The following is a 26,935-nucleotide window of genomic DNA, read 5'->3' as shown; positions in this document are numbered from 1 at the left end:
TTTGGACATGGGCATAAAGGAGGAATAAAAACTGATGCCCTGTCCTCTGGCTTGGCCCTCTGGGCAAGAGCATGCTGGTGAGTTCACACAAGGAAAGTGTGAAGGGTTCTAGCCCTGAGAAAAAAGTGGTAAGGCCATCTTGGTTATAATAAAACAAACAATTATATAGCAATAATTCTATGTCTGACACTGCCCTAGATTGTTGTTGTTGTTAGGTGCCATCCAGTCGATTCCAACTCACAGGTACCCTATGCACAAAAGAACGAAACACTGCCCGGTCCTCCATCATCCTCACAATTGTTGCTATGCTTGAGAACACTATTGCAGCCACTGTGTCAATCCATCTCATTGAGGGTCTTCCTCTTTTCCGCTGACCCTCTACTTTAGCAAGCATGATATCCTTCTCCAGGGACTGATACCTCCTGGTAACATGTCCAAAGTATATGAGACGTAGCCTTGTCATCCTTACTTCTAAGCAGCATTCTGGTTGTACTTCTTCCAAGACAGATTTGCTTGATCTTTTGGCAGTCCATGGTATATTCAATACTCTTCATCAACACCACAGTTCAAAGGAATCAATTCTTCGGTCTCCCTTATTCATTGTTCAGCTTCCACATGCATATGTGGCTTGAACTTGAATGCAAGAATTAAAATTAGAAGAGTCAAGGTACGACCTTGAGTATATCCCACCTGAATTTAGAGACCACCTCAAAAACAGATTTGATGCATTGAACATTAATGACCGAAGGCCAGACAAGTTCTGGAAGGACATCATACAAGAAGAAAGCAAGAGGTCATTAAAAAGACAGGAGAGAAAGAAAAGACCTAAAAGGATGTCAGAAGAGACTCTGCAACTTGCTATCTGCCGTAGATACTGTACCTATATTAGTTTCCCAGAGCCTCACAGCACATCTGTGAAATAGGTTCTATATCATCCCCAGGTTACAGATGAGGAAACAAGAGGCACAGGTAAGCTCCCCGGGCACACAACTAGTAAGTTATGTTAACGGAGTCCCTCAATTACTAAAGTCTACAGCCTGCTTATGTTAAGTATGAGGTGTCTGGGCGGTATCTGAATGGATTTGTCAGATAACTAGTGGATCCACAGATCTGGAGATAACGAAGTCTTAGTTGGAGAAATAGTTGAATAATATAACATAAGGTTATATTTCAGAATAAAGAACATTACTTGACTTGCCTACCATTGTATTATACCTCCACATAACCCTCCACATAGCCTCCTTAAAATATATTAAAATAATGTAATTATTTTTCTTAATCTACATAAACTGGAGACCTAACACCCTTTCTCCAGAATAAAAGAATTTGAAATGATGCATGTTAATCTTAAAAAAAAAAAAAAAGAAAAAAATTTTTTTTTTTTTTAATCTTAAAGCCATTTGCAAAGGATTTTCCTTTTAATTACAATGAGGACATCAATACCAGGGCATTTTCCCTGTAACGGTTTGCCCCTTTGACAAGTTTAGCATGGAGAGTTCGGGGCTCAGATAAACAGGGATTCCAGTCTCAGATTTCTCTTGTACCTAGCTTTGTGCCCTTAAAAAGTTGCTTGGCCACCCTGACACTTGGTTTCTTCATCTATTAAATGAAAGGGGGGAGGAGGGAAAGACTTTCACAATTTTTATAAAGATTAAATGAGATTACATATATACAGGACCAGGCACTATTCTTTAAAATTGCCCACCACTGTATTATACCTCCACACAGCCTCCTTATAAATACATTAAAATAATAATGTAATTATTCTTCTTAATCTACATTAATTTTAATATAAAATTACTTGTAAGAGAACAAAATTCATAGACTGAAAAACGGGAGAAAACACTTTCCACTCAGCCTTCTATTTTGACCTGCATCCAAGAGCCTTGACATTAGACAAGGGGTGGGAAGGAGTGAAGAGATAGAAAAGTTCCAAAATAAGGAGGTGTATGCCTACCTTTATTCTTGCACTCAGATATTCAAAGCAGTTAGAATTCTTTGTGTTAAGAAAACTGGATATGTATTCCACCCACCTGTCACCACAAAAAGAACTTAGAGGCTCACAGCCTGTAATAACTTGTACCACACCATTTGATTTGAACCTTGTGGTAACATCGACCTTTAACGTAGGAGGAGCAAACAGGACTTTTTTTTTAAAGAGAGACAGGAAGAGAGAGAAAGAGATTCTGCAGGAATTGCTTAAGTGCTTTTAAAGCAAACATTTGCATCACAGTCAGACACTCACTTTTTGAAACCGGGGCTTTCCATTTTACATTTCATTAAATGTTTATCTACCAGCATGCTAAAATTACAATATTTTCATCAAACCCTTATTTAAATGCCTGTTCAGTGCCAATTCTTGACCCAGTGGTATAAGAACATAAGGTTTTAAAAAAAACAGAATAATTTCTGAATGTCAAGAAGCTTCCATGCTAGAGAAACAAAAACAGTCATTGCCATTGAGTCAATTCTGACTCATAGCGGCCCTATAGGACAGAGCAGGATTGTCCCCATAGGCTTTCCAAGGAGCAGCTACTGGATTTGAACTGCTGTCCTTTTCATTAGTAGCTGAACACTTAACCACTGCACCACCGGTGTTCCCTGCTAGTGAGGGGAGTAAAAAAAAAAAAATTGTCTGGGTAGTTGTAAAGAATAAAATACAACAAAAAGGATTAGCAGTTTCTGTATTTGAAATGGGAAACGGCCACTGAAGGAAAAGTAAAAGTAGAGGAACTGGAAAACAAAAGTAGGAAGAATTTATTCATTTTAGCACAATGACTACAGCCAGACTGAATCATTCTTTCTTTGCAAAAACATTCTAGAGTTGTAAGAATGACTCACACCTCCAACGCGAGTTTGAAGGAAAAAGAAAAAAAGTTTAATTTCTGTAAAATAATGAGCTTGTCACTAGTTTGCCATAACAACTAAACACAGGTTAGTGGTGAATTCAATCAAATACTTTCCAGCCACTTGAAAAACACATTGTTTAAGGGATGAAATTAACTAGCTGCAGTTGATAATGGTCTCTACTATTAATACGCTTTTTGTGAACTATTTTTTAAGTTAACTACTTGCTACCAAAAGGGCAGCTAAAAGTCCTGAGTTTTGGGACAAACCTTTTAGAGTATCTGTCCCTTTATATTTTACCAGTTACAGGTTGAACAGCTCCCTTCTTTCTGGGGAACTCAGGTTAAGGGAAAGAAGGAATTTGGCCGGAATCATGTAAGTAAACTGACCCTATTGAGAACTGAATATTTCCCATTAAGGTGGAAGCAACATGAGCAATGGCCCCAGAGCAGAGCCCATGGGTAGACCCACCAGAATACACAGTTTCTTCTCTGCAAGGTGATTGGAACCAAACCACTGATCTTTCCAGTTGAATGAACTTCCAGAGGTTCTTGGACTTGTCAGAGGAGGGAATAACCTACAGATGAGAAAAATAAAGGTCATTCTTGAATTGTTTAATAATAATTTTTTTTTTTTTTAAATTCTACCCCCAAGCTGGTTTTGCAGGACGTACTATAAATGATTCATAACTATCCCATTTCCATTAAACCCTTCTGAGGTAGAGCAACCCAATACTGTTACTTCTGGTTTTGTTATCTTATGATCTTTCAGGTTCTGTCCCCCATGTCTCACCAGTGAGGCACTAGCTGTGGCCTAAAGCCCTAAGGGTTGTATTTCTGCAGCTCCTTTATCTGAAGATCTGAGAGCCCCACAAGAAAAAAAATCCCTATACGTGTTCTACAGAAAAGGAAAAGAGCAGTGGCGAATCACTTAAAATATCAAACAGTGGGTATAAATCACTCAGTGCCTCATCCCCTTTTTCCTGATGTAAAGTCCATTTCCATGGAAACAGGGATTAGAAATAGCAACCTATGAGAAACACTAGGTTTACTGGAGCACATGGAAGGTCTGATTTTCAGCCAAATCTTGAAAAAGCAAATCTTTGACTAATACCTACATGCTATTTTTATCACTTTTGAGAAGTAATGTTTGAATTATGGATTAAGGGGAAATAATTTTTTTTCCACTTAACAAAGACAATAAAAAAAATAAGCTAACTTTGGGAGTGGAAAGCATTATGAGATTTGAAAGGCTCTTCTTGGTTGCCCTCCTAATTTTCTGTCTCTGCTCTGCCTAATGGAGATATATGACTACAAAATCATAATAATCTGTAGTGATTTGCAGATTTAGTTTCAAGTTGAACCCAGGTTTTTCTTAATTGATATCTGCCTCGAAGGGTGAAATCCTAAGATTGTTCTTATTCACCAACAAAAGAAGTTCACCTTATATATGGAGAGAGGTCTAATGATATCCTTTATTCTGTAAATTAGATGCCTTCCCTGTGTTTGATTACTATACTGCTTTTTTAATAAGCAGGAACTTGTAAAGCTCAAAGATTCATCTTGTGGGACAGCATGATATGCTAGAGTAAACCCAGATCTGTGGTCAGGAAGAGTATGATTGAGACAAGAAGTCATAACAGGCTTCCATCTCTCTCCAACCATCTCTCCCATCTTTATCTTACTCATCCTTCAAGGTCTAGCTCAAAACTCATCTCTTTTATGAAGCTAGCCAGGTTTACAATACTGCTCTCATTTGAAACTCGTATCTATCTCCCAATTAAGTCCTCATACATGACTTTGGAGTCCTGGTGGTGCAGTGGTTAAGAGCTTGGCTGCTAACCAAAAGGTTGGCAGTTTGAACCCACCATTTGCTCCTTTGAAACCCTTTGGGGCAGCTCTACTCTGTCCTATAGGGTTGCTATGAAAAAAGTCAGAGTCAACTTGATGGCAACAGGTATATATAACCTTATAATCTAATTGTTAGTATAAGTCTGTTTAGCTCATTGTTATATACTTTCTGATAAGGAATAAAATAATAGTATCAATTCTCAGTCATTCAGTACCCACTATGGAAGACAGGGTGCTGGGAATTTTAAAACATTATCATTTCTGTGGGTAACTCATCTCTCACAAAAGATGGCAAGTTCCATTTAGTCAGAATCTCATCTTTTTTAATGCATAGTATTGTCTACCACAGAGACAGGCCCATAAAACTTGCCAAAAAGTTGAAGTGATTTTGCTGTTTTCATTCCTGTCACACATTCCATTAAATATTTTGAAAAGTGACATCGCCCAAGCAAATTTTCAATTATGGTTAATGATTAAACCAATAACAATCATATTTCTCATCCCTATCACCAAGGAAGAATTGATGACTTTGAGTTATGGTGTTGGTGAAGAATTTTGAATATACCATGGACTGCCAAAAGAACGAACAAACCTGTTTTGGAAGAAGTACAGCCAGAATGCTCCTTAGAAGCAAGGATGGGAGACTTCATCCTGTGTACTTTGGACATGTTATCGGGGGACCAAGCCCTGGAAAAGGGCATCATGCTTCGTTAAGTAGGGGGTCCAGCAAAAGAAAGGAAGAGCCTTCAAGAGATGGATGGACACAGTGGCTGTCACAATGGGCTCAAGTATAACAAGGATTATAAGAAGGGTGCAGGACCTGGCAGTGTTTTAGTTCTGTGGTACATAGGGTCACTATGAGTCAGAACCAAGTCAACGGCACCTAACAAAAACAAGGAAGACCAGTTAAGATGATGATTATTCAAATTTACACACCAACCACTAAGGCCAAAGATGAAGAAATTGAAGATTTTTATCAACTTCTGCAGTCTGAAATTGATCGAACATGGAATCAGGATTCATTGATAATTACTGGTGGTTGGGATGTGAAAGTCAGAAACAAAGAAGAATGGCCGGTAGTTGGAAAACATGGTCTTGGTGATCAGAACGACGCCAGAAATCGCATGATAGAATTTTGCAAGACCAACGACTTCTTCATTGCAAATACGTTTTTTCACCAACACAAACAGCAACTATACATGTGGACCTCACCACATGGCATACACAGGAATCAAACTGACTATATCTGTGGAAAGAGATGATGGAAAAGCTCAATATCATCAGTCCACACAAGGCTAGGAGCCAACTGTGAAAGAGACCATCAATTCCTTATATGCAAGTTCAAGTTGAAGAAAATCAGAACAACTCCACAAGAGCCAGAATATGATTTTGAGTATATCCCACCTGAATTTAGAGACCATCTCAAGAAAAGATTTAATGCATTGAACACTAATGATTGAAGACCAGAGTTGTGGAATGACATCAAGGACAGCATACATAAAGAAAGCAAAAGGTCATTAAAAAGACAGGAAAGAAAGAAAAGACCAAAATGGATGTCAAAAGAGACTCTGAAACTTGCTCTTGAAAACACAGTAAGTTGCTAAAGCAAAAGGAAGAAATGATGAAGTAAAAGAGCTGAACAGAAGATTTCAAAGGGCACCTAGAGAAGTCAAAGTATTATAATGACATGTGCAAAGACCTGGAGATAGAAAACCAAAAGGGAAGGACATGCCCGGCATTTCTCAAGCTGAAAGAACTGATGAAAAAATTCAAGCCTCAACTTGCAATTTTGAAGGGTTCTATGGGAAAAATATTGAACAACACAGGAAGCATCAAAAGAAGATGGAAGGAATACACAGAATCACTGTACCAAAAAGAACTCCTTAACATTCAACCATTTCAGAAGGTAGCATATGATCAAGAACTGAGGGTACTGAAAGAAGAAGTCTAAACTACACTGAAGGCACTGGCAAAAAACAAGGCTCCAGGAATTGACAGAACACCAATTAAGATGCTTCAGCAAATGGCTGGAAAAATTTACTTATCTATGCCAAGAAATTTGGAAAACAGCTCTCTGGCCAACCAACTGGAAGAGATCAATATGTGTATCCATTCCAAAGAAAAGTTATTCAACAGAATGCAGAAATTATTTAACAATATCATTACTATGACATGCAAGTAAAATTTTGATGAAGATCATTTAAAAGGAGTTGCAGCAGCACATCAACAGGGAACTGCCAGAAATTCAATCCAGATTTAGAAGAGGACATGGAACCAGGGATATCATTGCTGATGTGAGATGGATTATGGCTGAAAGCAGAGAACACCAGAAATACGCTTACCTGTGTTTTGTTGAGTATGCAAAGACATTCAACTGTGTGGATCATAACAAATTATGGATAACACTATAAAGAATGGGAATTCCAGAACAGTTAACTGTGCTCATGAGGAACCTGTACTTAGAGCAAGAGGAAGTCGTTCAAACAGAAGGGGATACTGCATGATTTAAAGTCAGGAAAGGTGTGTGTCATGGTTATATCCTTTCATCATACTTATTCAATCTGTATACTGAGCAAACAATCAGAGAAGCCAGACTATATGAAGAAGAACAGGGCATCAACCTGTGATATGCAGATGACACAACCTTGCTTGCTGAAAGTGAAGAGGACTCGAAGCACTTACTGATAAAGACCAAAGACCACAGCCTTCAGTATGGATTATGCCTCAACATAAAGAAAACAAAAATCCTCACAAGTGGACCAATAAACAATATTGTGATAAACGAACAAAGCACTGAAGTTGTCAAAGATTTCATTTTACTTGGATCCATGATCAACGTCCATGGAAGCAGCAGTCAAGAAATCAAAAGATGCATTGCATTACGCATATCTGCTGCATAAAAACCTCTTTAAAGTGTTAAAAAAGCAAAGATGTCACTTTAAGGACCAAGGTGCACCTGAAACAAGCCATGGTGTTTTCAATCACCTCATATGCACATGAAAGTTAAACAATGAATAAGGAAGACTGAAGAAGAATTGATGCCTTTGAATTATGGTGTTGGTGAAGAATATTGACTATGCCATGGACTGCCAAAAGAAGGAACAAATCTGTCTTGGAGGAAGTACAGCCAGAATGCTCATTAGAAGCAAGGATTGTGAGACTTTGTCTCACATACTTTGGACATGTTTTCAGAAAGGGCCAGAGCTTGGAGAAAGGCATTACACTTGATAAAGTAGAGGGTCAACAAAAAAGAGGAAGACCCTCAATGAGATGGGGTGACACAGTGGCTGCAACAATAGACTCGAGCATAACAACAATTGTGAGGATGGCACAGCACTGGGCGGTTTTTGTTCTGCTGTACACGGTCACTATGAGTTGGAAGTGACTCGAGGGCACATAATGACAATGATACACATATATGTGTATCTATATGTGTATCTATATGAAACTGTGTTAAATAATACAATGTACATTGCAGGTAACAGCTTTGAAGAAAAATATAGCATAAAAGGAGATAAATTGATAGAGAGGTCTATTTTAAGTATATGTATACAGAATGGGAACTCTAAAAGAGTATATGCAAATGTATGTGAAGAAAAACTATGATTCAGATAAAAGCTGAATTCATTTTCTACTCTGAGCTTTCCTTACTTCCAATCTGCTTCTCCTCTTGTGTTTTTCAAGTGTATTATGATCCATGAAATGTATAATGTTCTCAATGATATATTTAAGTACCAGGGAAATATCTATCCCAAGGTAGAAACTTCCATCATCCTTGACCTATTGTTTCCTCACTTCAATGATGCTTACAGAAGCCACAGGGGTCAAGCAGGAATTGGACATTCTTTTGTTCTTAGTGGTAGGTAGTTCACATGCAATAATTTGTCTTTCACTTTGGAGTGGATGCCCCAGCATGATTCTGACCACTAGAACTCTAAAAACTTCATTGATGCAGGAGCCTCCTGAATCTTTATAGGGTTTATCTCTCTCCCTCTGGAATACATAAATCTTACCAAGGCCTCCAATACACTTGCCGGTTTTTGTTCTTTCAGTCTAATTAGCTTGATGTCATCAATATGGTGGACAATGATGACGTTCAGCAGAATATCCAGATGATCCAGGTCCCTTTGGACCATGTTATGACAAAGCCAATATAGCCCTGGGATAAGACCATAAATCTACACTGTTGTCCACCACAAATGAATGTAAATTTTGTCTTATCCTCCTTCCTCATAAGGATAAAATAGAACATATTCACCAGGCCTATGACCATATGGAAATCCTCGTGGCATAGTGGTTATGAACTATGTCTGCTAACCAAAGGGTCGGCAGTTCAAATCCACTAGGAGCTCCTTGGAAAGTGTATGGGGCAGCTCTACTCTGTCCTATAGGGTGGCAATGAGTTGGAATAACTCAACAGCAATGGGTTTGGTTTCTTTTTTTTTTTTTTGGTTTGTGACCAGATATTATGTACCTAAATTTGTATTAATCTACTGCAGCTGAGAAGCTACATCTGGCACAGCAACTGCAATTGGGGCTACTTCTTGGTTGAGTAATCCACAGTCATCTTCCAGGGTCCATCTGGTTTTTATAGGTGACAGACTAGTGGATTAAATGATGGAGACCATAACCTCTGCATCACGTGTGTCTTTAAGAATGGCCCTTCCGAGGTAAATACCCAAAAGACTTGAAAGCAGAGACTCAGAGACTTATACACCAATGTTCATGTCAACACTATTCACGATAGCCGTAAGGTGGAAACAGCAGATGAATGGATAAACAAATCATGGTACAGATATACAGTGGAATACTACTCAGTCAGTAGGACAAATTAAGTCTTCATAAATGCTACAATATGGATGGAGATGGAAGACATTATGCTGAGTGAAATAAGTCAATCACAAAAGGACAAATATTGTATGACTTCACTTAAATAAAGACAAGAAAAGGCAGATGTATAGAAAAGAAAGTTTATTAGTGGGTTACCAGGAGTAGGAGTGAGGGGGAAAGGGAGGGTAAACAGTGATGATAATATTGGATTGACTAAGGGTAGGGGTAGCACAACCAATTATTGTTAATTGCTGTAAGTTGTACACCTGTAAAAAGTTGAATTGGCAAATGTCGTGTGATAGGAGGCAGGGCCAAGATGGCAGAGCAGTCAGACACTTCCAATGATCCCTCTTACAACAAAGGCCCAAAAAAACAAGTGAACTGCTATATATATATATATATGACAAGTTAGGAACCCTGAGCATCAAAGGCAAAGTTAAGAAATTGGACTCAGTGACAGGTGAGGGGGTGATGGTGCAGAACCAGCAAGGAGTTGTCAAGCCTGAGGCAGCTCCTCAGCCCCAATTCCTTGGTGCAACTGTGGTGGGGCTGATGGTAGTTTTTGGAGACACAGCCGCTTCAGCAAAAGAAGGCAAGCAAAGCAGTGCACCCCTGACCTTGTGGCGTGTCTGCAGTGGGGCAGGCCTTGGTGTTTAGGACGCAGCAGCTTCAGGGAAAGAAGGCAAGTGTGGGACACAGCCCTAAACCCTGGGGGTGATATTGGTGGGGGTCCAGCCAGCGGACACAGGCTACACATGCCTCTGGAATCTGAGATAAAACAGCGCTTTCAGCACAAGATAAGTGATTTTGTCTAATTTACTGTGTGGATCTAACGGCTCCTCCTTTTGAAAGAACTTTCTCCTATCTATCTGATCCCTCCTCCCTCTGTCCCAGCCATCATCATTAACAGTTGATTTTCCTAGGCCTGAGATAGGTCCTACCGTGCTGCCTGAGCCATTCTCCTGGCCTTGGAGAAGGAACAAATTAACAAATGGGGGAAAAATATGCTGCCGACTCCCCTAATCTGGAAACTCAGAGCAGAAGTGGCTCCAGTCCAGGCACAAGCTATCCACAGACTTTGTCTTTCATCCCTGCATGGATCCAGGTCACTCCACTACACCAGATGGGATCTGGCTATTATATTGCAAGGGTGGAGCTGTTTGAGGCCTGACTGTAACTGTTTCAGCTATGTCGTGGAAAGGCAAGTTTTGGATGTTTGATACCACTCTGCCTATTAAACAAGGCCTTCACCTACCCAGAGCAGGGGCCTGAAGACTGGAGGCCCCAACCACGCCACCTAGCCATGCATCAAAGTACTCAAAGGATAAGTGGTGCCTACCAATTCTTACAGGTAAAAGCACTGGGTACCTATGGTACAACTGCAGAGCCTACCCACCAGAGAGCTCTAGAGAACAGGGAGGTGCCTTCCTCACAGACACTCAGGGGAATATTGTCAGCCCCCTGCCTTCCTCAGAGTGTAACCCCATGCTGCTACCAAAAATCTGTGCATACACCAATCATCACTGCTCCTCTAAGACAGTAGGTGAGAGCCTACACCAAACACTAGGTAACCAACTATCAGGACACCTAAGCTGAATCTATACAAGAATAGCGAATGGACTCCTAGGCTCACATACCTGGTAACAGCTCTAGCCATAGAAAATACAGAGAGAATTGCTGAAGATTTGTTGGTGGAAAATTTCCCTGACATCATGAAATATGAAACGATATCTAACCAAGATGCTCATTGGACCCCATACATGGTAGATCCCAAAAGAAAGCCACCAAGACATATTATAACCAAACTTGCCAAAACCAAAGATAGAGAAAATTTTAAGAGCGCCCAGGGATAAGCGAAAAGTCACCTAAAAAGGAGAATCAATAAGTACAAACTACTTGGCAGAAACCATGCAGGCAAGAAGGCAATGGGATGCCATATTTAAAGCACTGAAGAAGAAAAATTGCCAGCCAAGAATCATACATCCAGCAAAACTGTCTCTCAAATATGAAGGCAAAATTAAGGCATTTCCAGATAAACAGAAGCTTGGAGAATTTGCAAAAAACCAAACCAAAACTACAAGAAATACTAAAGGGAATTCTCTGGTTAGAAAATTAATAATATCAGATATAAACCCAACAATAGAACACAGGACAGAGCAACCAGATATCAACCCAGAAAGAGAAATAACAAAAATATCAAGATAAAAAAAGGCTCAAAACATGGGAATCAGTGATGTTATTATGTAAAAGAAAACAACATTAAAACAATAAAGAGGGACTAAATAAAGTAGGCATAGATCTTCCATATGGAGAGGAAATAAGGTGATATAGGGAGATAAGAATTAGGTTTAAACTCAGAAAAATACACAAAAATTAAGGTAACCACAATGACGACAAACAACCCTACACATCAAAATTAAAAAAAAAAGAGGGACTCAGCAAACACAAAATGAACTACAATGAAAAAGAGGAACACACAATTTACAAATAAAACCTATTCAGCACAAAAAAATAAGTTGAAAAAGGAAACTGTCAACAACACACAAAAAAAGGCATCAAAAGGCTAGCACTAAACTCTTACCTATCCATAATCATGCTGAATGTAAATGGACTAAAAGCACCAGTAAAGAGACAGAGAATTACAGAATGGATTAAAAAACACAATCCAACTAAAAGCTGCCTACAAGAGACACACCTTAAACTTCAAGACACAAACAAACTAAAACACAAGGGATGGAAAATACATACCAAGCAAACAACAATCAAAAAAGAGCAAAAATGGGTATACTAATTTCTGGCAAAACAGACTTCAAACTTAAATCCACCACAAAGGATAAGGAAGGACACTACATAATGATTAAAGGGACAATCTACCAGGAGGATATCAGCATATTAAATATTTATGCACCCAATGACAGGGCTTCAAGATACATAAAACAAACTCTGGCAGCACTGAAAAGTTAGACAGACATTCCCACAATAATAGTGGGAGACTTCAACACACACTTTCAGTGAAGGACAGAACATCGAGAAAGAATCTCAATAAAGGCACAGAAGAGCTAAATGCAATATAATCAACCAACTTGACCTAATACGCATATACAGAACACTCCACCCTATAGCATTCGAGTATACTTTCTTTTCCAACGCACATGGAACATTCTCTAGAATAGACCACATATTAGGCCATAAAGCAAGCCTTAGCAGAATCCAAACATCAAAATATTACAAAGCATCTTCTCTGACCATAAAGCCAAAAAACGTGAAGTCAATAACAGAAAAATCAGGGAAAAGAAATCAAACACATGGAAACTGAAAAACACGTAGCTCAAAAATGACTGAATTATACAACAAATTAAGGACGGAACAAAAAAATTCATAGACTCCCACAAGAATGAACACTCTTCCTATCAGAACCTTTGAATCAAAGAATAATCTCTACACCTTGAACAAACAGAAGGAGCAAAAAAAGAAACCTGCAGGCACCAGAAGAAAGCAAATAATAAAAACTAGAGCAGAATTAAATGAAATAGAAAACAGAAAAACAATTGAAAGAGTTAACAAGACCAAAAGTTGGTTATCTGAAGAGATTAACAAAATCGATAAACCACTGGCCAAACTGACAGAAGAAAAACAGGAGATGAAGCAAATAACCCAAATAAGAAATGAGACGGGCGATATCACAACTGAAATTAAAAGAATCATAACAGAGTACTACGAAAAGTTGTACTCTAACAAATTTGAAAGCCTAGACAAAATGGACAAATTTCTAGAAACACACTACCTACCTAAACTAACACAAACAGAAGCAGAACAAATAAATAAAACCATAACAAAAGAAGAGATTGAAAAAGTAATTTAAAAACTCCCAAAAAAGAAAAGCCCGGGCCCTGACGGCTTCACTGGAGAAGTCTACCGAACATTCAGAGAAGAGTTAACACCACTACTACTAAAAGTATTTCAGAGCATAGAAAAGGATGGAATACTACCAAGCTCATTCTATGAAGCCAGCACAACCCTGATACCAAGACAAGGTAAAGATGCCACAAAAAAATAAAATTACAGACCAATATCCCTCATGAATTTGGATGCAAAAAGCCTCAACAAAATTCCAGCCAACAGAATTCAACAACATATCAAAAAAATAATTCACCACAACCAAGTGGGATTCATACCAGGTATGCAGGGATGGCTCAACATTAGAAAAACAATCAATGTAATCCATTGTATAAATAAAACAAAAGACAAGAACCACATGATCTTATAAATGGATGCTGAAAAGGCATCTGACAAAGCCCAACACCCATTCATGATAAAAACTCTCAGCAAAATAGGAATAGAAGGAAAATTCCTCAGCATTGTAAAGGGCATTTATACAAAGCCAAGAAGCAACATCATCCTAAATGGAGAGAGACTGAAACCATTCCCACTGAAAACAAAAACCAGACAAGGATGCCCTTTCTCACCACTCTTATTCAACACTGTGCTGGAGGGCCTAGCCATAGCTATGAGGCTAGATAAATAAAGGGCATCCAAATTGGCAAAGAAGTAAAAGTATCTCTGTTTGCAGATGACATGATCTTATACACAGAAAAACCTAAAGAATCCACAAGGTAACTACTGAAACTAATAGAAGAGTTAGGCAGAGTATCAGGATACAAGATAAACACACATAAATCAGTTGGATTCCCCTATGCCATCAAAGAGAGCGTCAAAGAGGAAATCATCAAATCAATACCATTTACAATAGCCCCCAAGAAGATAAAATACTTAGGAATAAATCTAACCAGACATAAAAGACCTATACAAAGAAAACAAGACACTACTGTAAGAAACCAAGAGAGATCTACATAAGTGGAAAAACATACCTTGCTCGTGGATAGGAAGACTCAATATTGTAAAAATGTCTATTCTGCCCAAAGCTATCTATAAATACAGTGCAATACCAATCCAAATACCAGTGGCATTTTTTAATGAGATGGAGAAACAAATCACCAATTTCATATGGAAGGGAAAGAGGCCTCAGATAAGTAAAGCATTACTGAAAAAGAACAACAAAGTGGGAAGCCTCACTCTACCTGATTTCAGAGCCTATTATACCGCCACAGTAGTCAAAACAACCTGGTAGGAGGCGGGGCCAAGATGGCGGACTAGGTGGACGCTACCGTGGATCCCTCTTGCAACAAAGACTCAGAAAAACAAGTGAATCAATCACATATATAACAATCTACGAACTCTGAACAACAAACACAGACTTAGAGACGGAGAATGAACAAATACGGGCAGACCGATCGTTTTCAGAACTAAGAGCCAGTGTACCAGGCAGGTGACCTTCGGAGCCCAGGCTGGGGCAGAGCCCAGGGGGGCAGACGGCACAGACAAGGGGCCCAGCCCTACCCCCCCGCCGAACACATCCCGGGAGGGAGTCTAGCTGGTTGGCGCGGGCGGCGTAGCCGCACAGCCGGTGGGAGAAACACCCGGGAGGCAGTGACTGATCTAGGAGCGGGGAAAGCAGCGTCCCAGCCGGGGAGCCGGCCCGCTGGGATCTTGGCGAGAGCGGGTGGGGTGTTAGCGCATTCCCCTGAATAGACCCCGGGGGCGGGCCCAGCTGTTCGTGAGGGCCACGCCCACTCAGTTCGCGCGAGCGGTGCAGCGCACCGGAGGGAGAAATCCCCGGGAGAAACTGACTGATCTTGGAGCGGGGAGAGTAGCGTCCCAGCCAGGGAGCCGTCCTGCCGGGATTCTGGTGGACGGGGGCGGAGCGTGAACGCAGGGATCATCTCTATATTCTGTGGTGCTACACTCCTAGCTCTCTGATCCCTCCCCCACCCTCACCAGGTGGCTCCATTAACATCCGAATACCCTGAGCCAGAAGGAGAATTCAGATAGGGATCTGACTGCATTTTTTTTTTTAGCTGATTACCTGGAAAATCTAGTTTCCCAGTGATGGCTTGGAGACAGCAGTCCATATCAAACCACATAAAGAAACAGACCATGACAGCTTCTCCAACCCCCCAAACAAAAGAATCAAAACCTTTCCCAAATTAAGATACAATCTTGGAATTATCAGATACAGAATATAAAAAACTAATTTACAGAATGCTTCAAGACATCACAAATGAAATTAGGATAACTGCAGAAAAAGCCAAGGAACACACTGATAAAACTGTTGAAGAACTCAAAAAGGTTATTCAAGAACATAGTGGAAAAATTAATAAGTTGCAAGAATCCATAGAGAGACAGCATGTAGAAATCCAAAAGATTCACAATAAAATTACAGAATTAGACAACGCAATAGAAAGTCTGAGGAGCAGACTCGAGCAATTAGAATGTAGACTGGGACTTCTGGAGGACCAGGGAATCAACTCCAACATAGGTGAAAAAAAATCAAGATAAAAGAATTAAAAAAAATGAAGAAACCCTAAGAATCATGTGGGACTCTATCAAGAAGGATAACTTGCAAATGATTGGAGTCCCAGAACAGGGAGGGGGGACAGAAAACACAGACAAAATAGTTGAAGAACTCCTGACACAAAACTTCCCTGACATCATGAAAGACGAAAGGATATCTATCCAAGATGCTCATCGAACCCCATTTAAGTTTGATCCAAAAAGAAAAACACCAAGACATATTATCATCAAACTTGCCAAAACCAAAGACAAACAGAAAATTTTAAAAGCAGCCAGGGAGAAAAGAAAGGTTTCCTTCAAGGGAGAATCAATAAGAATAAGTTCAGACTACTCAGCAGAAACCATGCAAGCAAGAAGGGAATGGGACGACGTATACAGAGCACTGAAGGAGAAAAACTGCCAACCAAGGATCATATATCCAGCAAAATTCTCTCTGAAATATGAAGGAGAAATTAAGATATTTACAAATAAACACAAGTTTAGAGAATTTGCAAAAACTAAACCAAGACTGCAAGAAATGCTTAAGGAGATGGTTTGGCCTGATGACCAATAATATCAGGTACCAGCACTATACAAGGTCACAAAACAGAATGTCCTGATATCAACGCAACTCAAATACGGAAAGCACAAAAACAAAGTAAGATTAATTCTAAAAAATAAATAGATAAACAAAATAATACACATAACAGGAAATCATGGAAATCAATAGATAAACGATCACAATAATCAAAAAGAGGGACTAAATATAGGAGGCATTGAACTGCCAGATGGAGAGTGATACAAGGCAATATAGAACGATACAAGTTAGCTTTTTACGTAGAAAAATAGGGGTAAATAATAAGGTAACCACAAAAAGGAATATCAATTCCATAACTCAAGAAAAACGTAATGACTCAACAAACATAAAGTTAAACATTATGAAAATGAGGATCTCACAATCTACTAAGAAAAACGCCTCAGCACAAAAAAGTATGTGGAAAAATGAAAAGGCCAACAACACACATGAAAAGGCATCAAAATGACAACACTAAAAACGTATTTATCAATAATTACGCTGAATGTAAACGGACTAAATGCACCAATAAAGAGACAGAGAGTCACGGACTGGATAAAGAAACACGATCCATCTATATGCTGCCTACAAGAGATACACCTTAGACTTAGAGACACAAACAAACTAAAACTCAAAGGATGGAAAAAAATACATCAAGCAAACAATAAGCAAAAAAGAAGAGGAGTAGCAATATTAATTTCTGACAAAATAGACTTTAGACTTAAATCCGCCACAAAGGATAAAGAAGGACACTATATAATGATAAAAGGGACAACTGATCAGGAAGATATAACCATATTAAATATTTACACACCCAATGACAGGGCTGCAAGATACATAAATCAAATTTTAACAGAATTGAAAAGTGAGATAGACACCTCCACATTTATAGTAGGGGACTTAAACACACCACTATCGGAGAAGGACAGGACATCCAGTAAGAAGCTCAATAGAGACACGGAAGACCTACTTACAACAAATCAACCAACTTGACCTCATAAACTTATACAGAACTCTCCACCCAACTGCTGCAAAATATACTTTTTTTTCTAGTGCACATGGAACATTCTCTAGAATAGACCACATATTAGGTCACAAAACAAATCTTGGTAGAATCCAAAACATCAAAATATTACAAAGCATCTTCTCAGACCACAAGGCAATGAAGCTAGAAATCAATAACAAAAAAACTAGGGAAAAGAAATCAAATACTTGGAAAATGAACACTACCCTCCTGAAAAAAGACTGGGTTATAGAAGACATCAAGGAGGGAATAAGGAAATTCTTAGAAAGCAACGAGAATGAAAATACTTCCTATCAAAACCTCTCGGACACAGCAAAAGCAGTGCTCAGAGGCCAATTTATATCGATAAATGCACACATACAAAAAGAAGAAAGAGCCAAAATCAGAGAACTGTCCCGACAACTTGAACAAATAGAAAGTGAGCAACAAAAGAACCCATCAGGCACCAGAAGAAAACAAATAATAAAAATTAGAGCTGAACTAAATGAATTAGAGAACAGAAAAACAATTGAAAAAATTAACAAAGCCAAAAGCTAGTTTTTTGAAAAAATTAACAAAATTGATAAACCATTGGCCAGACTGACTAAAGAAATACAGGAAAGGAAACAAATAACCCGAATAAGAAACGAGAAGGACCACATCACAACAGAGCCAAATGAAATTAAAAGAATCATTTCAGATTACTACGAAAAATTGTACTCTAACAAATTTGAGAACCTAGAAGAAATGGATAAATTCTTGGAAAAATACTACCTACCTAAACTAACACATTCAGAAGTAGAACAACTAAATAGACCCATAACAAAAAAAGAGATTGAAACGGTAATCAAAAAACTTCCAACAAAAAAAAGTCCTGGCCCAGACGGCTTCACTGCAGAGTTCTACCAAACCTTCAGAGAAGACTTAACACCACTACTACTGAAGGTATTTCAAAGCATAGAACAAGACGGAATACTACCCAACTCATTCTATGAAGCTACCCTCTCCCTGATACCAAAACCAGGTAAAGACATTACAAAAAAAGAAAATTTTAGACCTATATCCCTCATGAACATAGATGCAAAAATCCTCAACAAAATTCTAGCCAATAGAATCCAACAACACATCAAAAAAATAATTCACCCAGATCAAGTGGGATTTATACCAGGTATGCAAGGCTGGTTTAATATCAGAAAAACCATTAATGTAATCCATCACATAAATAAAACAAAAGATAAAAACCACATGATCTTATCAATAGATGCAGAAAAGGCATTTGACAAAGTTCAACACCCATTTATGATAAAAACCCTTACCAAAATAGGAATTGAAGGTAAATTCCTCAACATAATAAAGGGCATCTAAATTTTTTTTTTTTTATATGCAAAGCCAACAGCCAATATCACTCTAAATGGAGAGAACCTGAAAGCATTTCCCCTGAGAACGGGAACCAGACAAGGATGCCCTTTATCACCACTCTTATTTAACATCGTTTTGAAGTCCTAGCCAGGGCAATTAGGCTAGACAAAGAAATAAAGGGTATCCAGATTGGCAAGGAGGAAGTAAAGCTATCACTATTTGCAGATGACATGATCGTATACATGGAAAACCCTAAGGAATCCTCCAGAAAACTACTGAAACTAATAGAAGAGTTTGGAAGAGTCTCAGGTTATAAAATAAACATACAAAAATCACTTGGATTCCTCTACATCAACAAAAAGAACACCGAAGAGGAAATAACCAAATCAATACCATTCACAGTAGCCCCCAAGAAGATAAAATACTAGGAATAAATCTTACCAAGGATGTAAAAGACCTATACAAAGAAAACTATAAAACTCTGCTACAAGAAATTCAAAAGGACATACTTAAGTGGAAGAACATACCCTGCTCATGGATAGGAAGACTTAACATAGTAAAAATGTCTATTCTACCAAAAGCCATCTATACATATAACACACTTCCAATCCAAATACCAATGTCATATTTTAAGGGGATAGAGAAAAAAATCACTAATTTCATATGGAAGGGAAAGAACCCCCGGATAAGCAAAGCATTACTGAAAAAGAAGAAGAAAGTGGGAGGCCTCACTCTACCTGATTTCAGAACCTATTATACAGCTACAGTAGTCAAAACAGCCTGGTACTGGTACAACAACAGGCACATAGACCAATGGAACAGAATTGAGAACCCAGATATAAATCCATCCATGTATGAGCAGCTGATATTTGACAAAGGACCAGTGTCAGTAAATTGGGGAAATGATAGTCTTTTTACCAAATGGTGCTGGCATACCTGGATATCCATTTGCAAAAGAATGAAACAGGACCCATACCTCACACCATGCACAAAAACTAACTCCAAGTGGATCAAAGACCTAAACATAAAGACTAAAACGATAAAGATCATGGAAGAAAAAATAGGGACAACCCTAGGAGCCCTAATTCAAGGCATAAACAGAATACAAAACATTACCAAAAATGACGAAGAGAAACCAGATAACTGGGAGCTCCTAAAAATCAAACACCTATGCTCATCTAAAGACTTCACCAAAAAAGTAAAAAGACCACCTACAGACTGGGAAAGAATATTCAGCTATGACATCTCAGACCAGCGCCTGATCTCTAAAATCTACATGATTCTGTCAAAACTCAACCACAAAAAGACAAGCAACCCAATCAAGAAGTGGGCAAAGGATATGAACACACATTTCACTAAAGAAGATACTCAGGCAGCCAACAGATACATGAGAAAATGCTCCCGATCATTAGCCATTAGAGAAATGCAAATTAAAACTACAATGAGATTCCATCTCACACCAACTAGACTAGCATTAATCCAAAAAACACAAAATAATAAATGTTGGAGAGGCTGCGGAGAGATTGGAACTCTCATACACTGCTGGTGGGATTGTAAAATGGTACAACCACTTTGGAAATCCATCTGGCGTTATCTGAAACAGTTAGAAATAGAACTACCATACAACCCAGAAATCCCACTCCTCGGAATATACCCTAGAGATACAAGAGCCTTCACACAAACAGACATATGCACACCCATGTTTATTGCAGCTCTGTTTACAATAGCAAAAAGCTGGAAGCAACCAAGATGTCCATCAACGGATGAATGGGTAAATAAACTGTGGTATATTCACACAATGGAATACTACGCATCGATAAAGAACAGTGACAAATCTGTGAAACATTTCATAACATGGAGGAATCTGGAAGACATTATGCTGAGCGAAATGAGTCAGAGGCAAAAGGACAAATATTGTATAAGACCACTATTATAAGATCTTGAGAAATAGAAAAAACAGAGAAGAACACATACTTTTGTGGTTACAAAGGGGGGAGGGAGGGAGGGAGGGAGAGGGTTTTTTTATTGATCAATCAGTAGATAAGAACTGCTTTGGGTGAAGGGAAAGACAACACACAATACAAGGAAGGTCAGCCTAATTGGACTGGACTAAAAGCAAAGAGGTTTCCGGGATAAAATGAAAGCTTCAAAGGTCAGCGAAGCAGGGGCTGGGGTCTGGGGAACATGGTTTGAGAAGACTTCTAAGTCAACAGGCAAAATAATGCTATTATGAAAACATTCTGCATCCCACTTTGAATTGTGGCGCCTGGGGTCCTAAATGCCAACAAGCGGCCATCTAAGATACATCAATTGGTCTCAACCCACCTGGAGCAAAGGCAAAGGAAGAACACCAAGGCCACATGACAACTAAGAACCCAAGAGACAGAAAGGGCCACATGAACCAGAGACCTACATTATCCTGAGACCAGAAGAACTAGTTGGTGCCCGGCCACAATCGATGTCTGTCCTGCTAGGGAGCACAACAGACAACTCCTGAGGGAGCAGGAGGCCAATGCGATACAGACCCCAAATTCTCATAAAAAGACCATACCTAATGATATAAATGTGACTAGAGGAACCCCAGAGACAATGCTCCCCAGAACTTCTGATGGCACAGGACAGGAACCATCCCCAAAGACAACTCATCAGGCATGAAAAGGACTGGTCAGCGGTGGGGAGAGAGATGCTGATGAAGAGTGAGCCAATTAAATTAGGTGGACACTGGAGAGTGTGTTGGCAACTCTTGACTGGAGGGGGGATGGGAAGATAGAGAGAGAGGGAAGATGGCAAAATTGGCACGAAACGAGAGACTGAAAGGGCTGACTCAATAGGGGGAGAGCAAGTGGGAGAAGGGAGTAAGATGTATGTAAACCTACATGTGACAGACTGATTGGAATGGTAAATGTTCACTTGAAGCTTAATAAAAATTAAAAAAAAACAACCTGGTACTGGTACAACAGCAGACACATAGACCAATGGAACAGAATTGCGAATCCAGACATAAATCCATCCACATATGGGCAGCTGATATTTGACAAATGCCCCAAGTCAGTTAAATGGGGAAAAGACAGTATCTTTAATAAATGGTGCTGGCATAACTGAATAGCCATCTGCAAAAAAATGAAACAAGACCCATACCTCACACCATGCACAAAAACTAACTCAAAATGGATCAAAGACCTAAACATAAAATCTAAAATGATAAAGATCAAGGAAGAAAAAATAGGGACAACACTAGGAGCCCTAATACATGGCATAAACAGTGTGCAAAACATTACTAGAAATGTACAAACACCAGAAGAGAAATTAGATAACTGGGAGCTCCTAAAAGTCAAACACCTACTCTCAACCAAAGACTTCACCAAAAGCGTAAAAAGATTACCTACAGATTGGGAAAATTTTTTTAGCATGACATTTCCAATCAGCGGCTGATCTCTAAAATCTACATGTTACTGCAAAAACTCAACAACAAAAAAGACAAATAACCCAATTAAAAGATGAGCAAAGGATATGAACACGAACTTCACTAAAGAAGACATTCAGATAGCTAACAGATACATGAGGAAATGCTCACGATCATTAGCCATTAGAGAATTGCAAATCAAAACCACAATGAGATTCCATCTCACTCCAACAAGGTTGGCGTTAATCCAAAAAACACAAAATAATAAATGTTGGAGAGGTTGTGGAAAGACTGGAACACTTATACACTGCTGGTGGAAATGCAAAATGGTACAACCACTTTGGAAATCGATCTGGCGCTTCCTTAAAAAGCCAGAAGAACTACCATCTGATCCAGCAATCCCACTCTTTGGAATATATCATAGAGAAATAGTCTTTACACAAACAGATGTATGCACACCCATGTTCATTGCAGCACTGTTTACAATAGCAAGAAGATGAAAGTAACCAAGGTGCCCATCAATGGATGAATAAATTATGGTATATTCAATGGAATACTATGCATCGATAAAGAACAACTAATCTGTGAAACATTTCATAACATGGAAGAATATGGAAGGCATTATGCTGAATGAAATTAGTCAGTTGCAAAAGGAAAAATATTGTATGAGACCACTATTATAAGAACTCAAGAAACAGTTTAAACAGAGAAGAAAATATTCTTTGATGGTTACGAGAGTGGGGAAGGAGGGAGGAAGGGAAAGGGGGACTCGCTAATTAGACAGCAGACAAGAACTAATTTAGGTGAAGGGAAAGACAACACACAATAGAGGAGAGGTCAGAACAACTGTACTAAACCAAAAGCAAAGAAGGTTCCTGAACAAACAAAATGCTTTGAAGGCCAACATAGGAGAGGTGGGGGTTTGGGGACTGTGGTTTCAAGGGACATCTAGGTCAATTGGCATAATAAAATCTAAGAAAACATTCTGCATCTCACCTTGGAGAGTGGTGTCCGGGGTCTTAAACGCTAGCATGCTGCCATCTAAGATGCATCAATTGGTCTCAATCCACACAGAGCAAAGGAGAATGAAGAACACCAAAGACACAAGGTAATTATTAGCCCAAGAGAAAGAAAGGGCCAACATTAATCAGAGACTACATCAGCCTGAGACCAGAAGAACTAGACGGTGTCTGGCTACAACCGATGACTGCCATGACAGGGAACACAACAGAGAATCCCTGAAGGAGCAGGAGAACAGTGGGATGCAGACCTCAAACTTTTGTAAAAAGACCAGACTTAATGGTCTGAGACTAGAAGGACCCCGAAGGTCATAGTCCCCAGACCTGTTAGCCCAAGACAGGAACCACTCCCAAAGCCAACTCTTCAGACAGGGATTGGACTGGACTATAAGATAGAAAATAATACTGGTGAAGAGTGAGCCTATTAGATCAAGGAGACACATGAGACTATATGGGCAGCTCCTGTCTGGAGGGGGGATGTGAAGGCCGAGGGGGACAGAAGCTGGTTGAATGGACACGGAAGTACAGCGTGGAGAGAAGGAGTGTGCTATCTCATTGGGGGAGAGCAATGAGGAGTACATAGCAAGGTGTATATAAATTTTTGTATGAGAGACTAACTTGATTTGTAAACTTTCGCTTAAAATACAATAAAAATTAAAAAAAAAAAGTGTGATAGATATACTTACAAAAAAGAAAAAGAAAGAGTAGCTGCTGAGGCTGCTTATGTAACACCAAACCTCATGGGATATGCTTTTTTAGTTTGGAGGTTTAGGTCATGGTTTCACAGAACATGCCAATTAATTGGCCTAATAACATGTTTAGGGCTTCTGTTCTATCTCCTAGTTCATTGTGTAGTCTTAAAAGTCATTGTGGGGTCTTAAAAACTTACAAGTGACCATCCAAAGAACAATTGGTCTTTATTTGCCTGGAACAACAGAGGAAGGAGAGTCATGAATAGGAAGAGGAAATAGAATGTGTGGCTAATTGCCTCCATGAACAACTGCCTCCTTTGCCATGAGACTAGAAGTACTGGATGGTGCCCAGCTACCATTACTGAACATTTTGTTCAAAGATTCCATAGAAGAATTCTAATCAAGAGGGGGAAATGAAGAACAGAATTTCAAATTTTCATGGACTCCAGACTTCTTGCGTAGAATAAATCCCTGAAACTACTACCCTGAGATAATTTTTAAAACTTAAGCCAAAAATATCCCCTGAAGTCTTCTTAAAACCAAAAAAAAAAAAAAAATAGTTTAGCTTAATAATTAGTAAAAAATATCTGCCTTGAGTGTTATGCTCTTTTAAGATCTTCACGGAATCAAATTGTCAACAGCAACTGCAAAGATTAGATAGGAACCTTAGATAGCAGGGAATTTATGTTAATGGGGAGGAACAACTCAGGAGGATGAAAATGGTTACACAACTGGAAGAATGTAATCAATGTCACTAAATAGTACATGTAGAAACTATTGAATTGGTGTATGTTTTGGTGGGTATATCCTCTACAACAACAACAAAATAAATAAAAATTATATTTTAAAAAAGAATGGCCCTAATCTCTGCTATTCCCCTTCCCCAGTTGTGCAATATTGCTCTTTATGTACTCCATTTATTTATTTACTCTATCTTGGAAATGGGGAGAGGTGCCGTTTCGTAAGCTTCAGGTAGCCTTCCCCACCGTGATGGCACTCACCCCACAGGCCAATGTATAGCTTCTGCCAATTATCAACTATGTGTATTCCAATTATATATTTAACACTAGGAAATGACTATCAAGTGGATTTGTGGACCTAGTGGATTCATTCTGAGCTGAATCTTGCCACAATTTCATTATTACTTGCCCTTCATATACCTCCACTCTATCAAGGGGCCCAGGATAATGTTTTAGATCCATTATTATCAAAGTCAGCTCAGACCTGTGTCTCACAGTCCTCAAAATATTTGGGTATTCTGCTTTGCCAAATGTATAGCTACCCAAGTAAATGTGCACAGTCTCTTTAGGGAAGGCCTGGGGCAGTATTTAACGAACATACTTACCAGAGTATGTAGGATCCATTCTTACGCGGCACTGAGACTCTCCCAGTCAAGTGGCTCCGTGTCTGAAAACTGGCTCAGGTCCATAAATTGACTTCTTATTGGGTCAGCTGCCCTCCAACTTTTGATCATCCACCCTTGATTTCTTTTTACTGGAATACACCCTTGTTGGATGTCCATCTGTCTTGCCCCTAGGGATGCCATGTTCAATTATAAATCTCCATAGCTTTCCATTGATCTGGACCCCCTTGTTGCTACTCTAACCTTGTTGCTCACTGTGGTAACCACCCCAACTTCAATCTCAAAGTTAGACTGCCACCTGGTCTCTATTATTTTGCCATCATCTCATGCAAACTGCTATTCTTAAATCCATTTTGTAACAGCATCTCCTACTGTCAGCCCCGTAGCTTACAGAGTAGAGCCACTACAGAGTTTCTAGTGATGGGGATGGCCCTCACACCAGCATATTCCTTATCAGTTTGGTAAACTTACTGTCCTCTGGACCATTCTGTAGAACAAACTTAGTTTCCAGCTTTATAAAGATAGTTGCTCTCTTTAGCACACACACTTCCCTGAGCCTTCTGATCTCTTCTTCCACTCACTGACATGGCAGTTTTGACATTTCTGCTTCACTTAGTGTTGACCATGACTTTCCCCAAGGTAGCAGTGTTAGTACCATCTCCCTCAGTTCCTACCCTGCTGTAAAATCTAATATCACAGGAGAGTGCTCCCATACAATAAAACCCTTCTTATCCAATATTCTTCCCTTGATTTTCTAGCATTTGTACTCTTTTATTTTTACCTGGTAATGTAGTGGTTAAGTGCTATAGCTGCTAACCAAAAGGTCAGCAGTTCAAATCCACCAGGCGCTCCTTGGAAACACTACGGGGCAGTTCTACTCTGTCCTATATGGTCGCCATGAGTCGGAATCTACTCAACAGCAACAGGTTTGGTTTTTCGGGTTATCTATTGCCAGTCACGTAACTAAGTCTTATAGCTCCTTTGGCATATAACCCCTTTCCTCCCTTTGCAGGCAGTACTTCCCCAGCTGAGATATGTTGTAATTCAATCCTACTTATCAGTCTGGAGGCCAAGAAGAGACCTAAGAATTGATGGGAGGAGGGGGAAAGAACTTGTAATAATGCAAGGCAGAGGCCTCCGTATCATCTTCAAGTGGGGGTGGGCATGTGCAGAAGAGAATAAGCAGATAGGCTCTAACAGGGAAAAGTGAGTCACTTCTGCAGGCCCAAATGGCTCAGGGTGACTTGGGGTTTCAAGATTTTCAAATGCTTCAACTCAGATGTCCCCATCCCAAGCCTCAGAGTCCCTCTCCTTCCCAGCCAGGGTCCTAACTTTGGCATAGCAGACTTGCTGGGGTAGAGAATTCTGTCTAGAGTTCTGCTCCTCTTATGATTAAGTCCTAGGGCTAAGACTAGCCTTTTCTGCTCTCTCTCTCTGCTGCAGAAGTCTCTTTATAGGCTTCCAAGAGTACCTCCCTCTGACCTTCACACTCTACCTTCAATTGGTAATTCATTCCCAGTTTTCATTTTCTTTCTGCAATGCATCAATGGCACTCAACAAGAGCCATCCGATTGTATTTTCCACATCATGAGTACTCCTCTGACC

The 26,935-nt window shown here is 39.4% G+C and overlaps 1 protein-coding gene across 1 annotated transcript in view; it reads right to left on the bottom strand.

Moving 5' to 3' along the window:
• Window positions 1-25,381, bottom strand: part of OTOGL (otogelin like) — a 344,392-nt gene extending 319,011 nt beyond the window's left edge. Inside the window, exons 1-2 of the mRNA XM_049884965.1 lie at window positions 25,313-25,381; window positions 3,319-3,424 (exon numbers count right to left, since the gene is read on the bottom strand). The gene's annotated coding sequence lies outside the window, so the exon portion shown is untranslated. The remainder of the gene's footprint in view (window positions 1-3,318; window positions 3,425-25,312) is intronic.
• Window positions 25,382-26,935: the final 1,554 nt, after the last annotated feature.

Source organism: Elephas maximus, chromosome 4 (genome assembly GCF_024166365.1).
Source record: "Elephas maximus indicus isolate mEleMax1 chromosome 4, mEleMax1 primary haplotype, whole genome shotgun sequence".
NCBI lineage: Eukaryota > Metazoa > Chordata > Mammalia > Proboscidea > Elephantidae > Elephas > Elephas maximus.
Note: the sequence above shows the minus strand (reverse complement) of the source record. Positions and strands in the feature narration are given on the sequence as shown.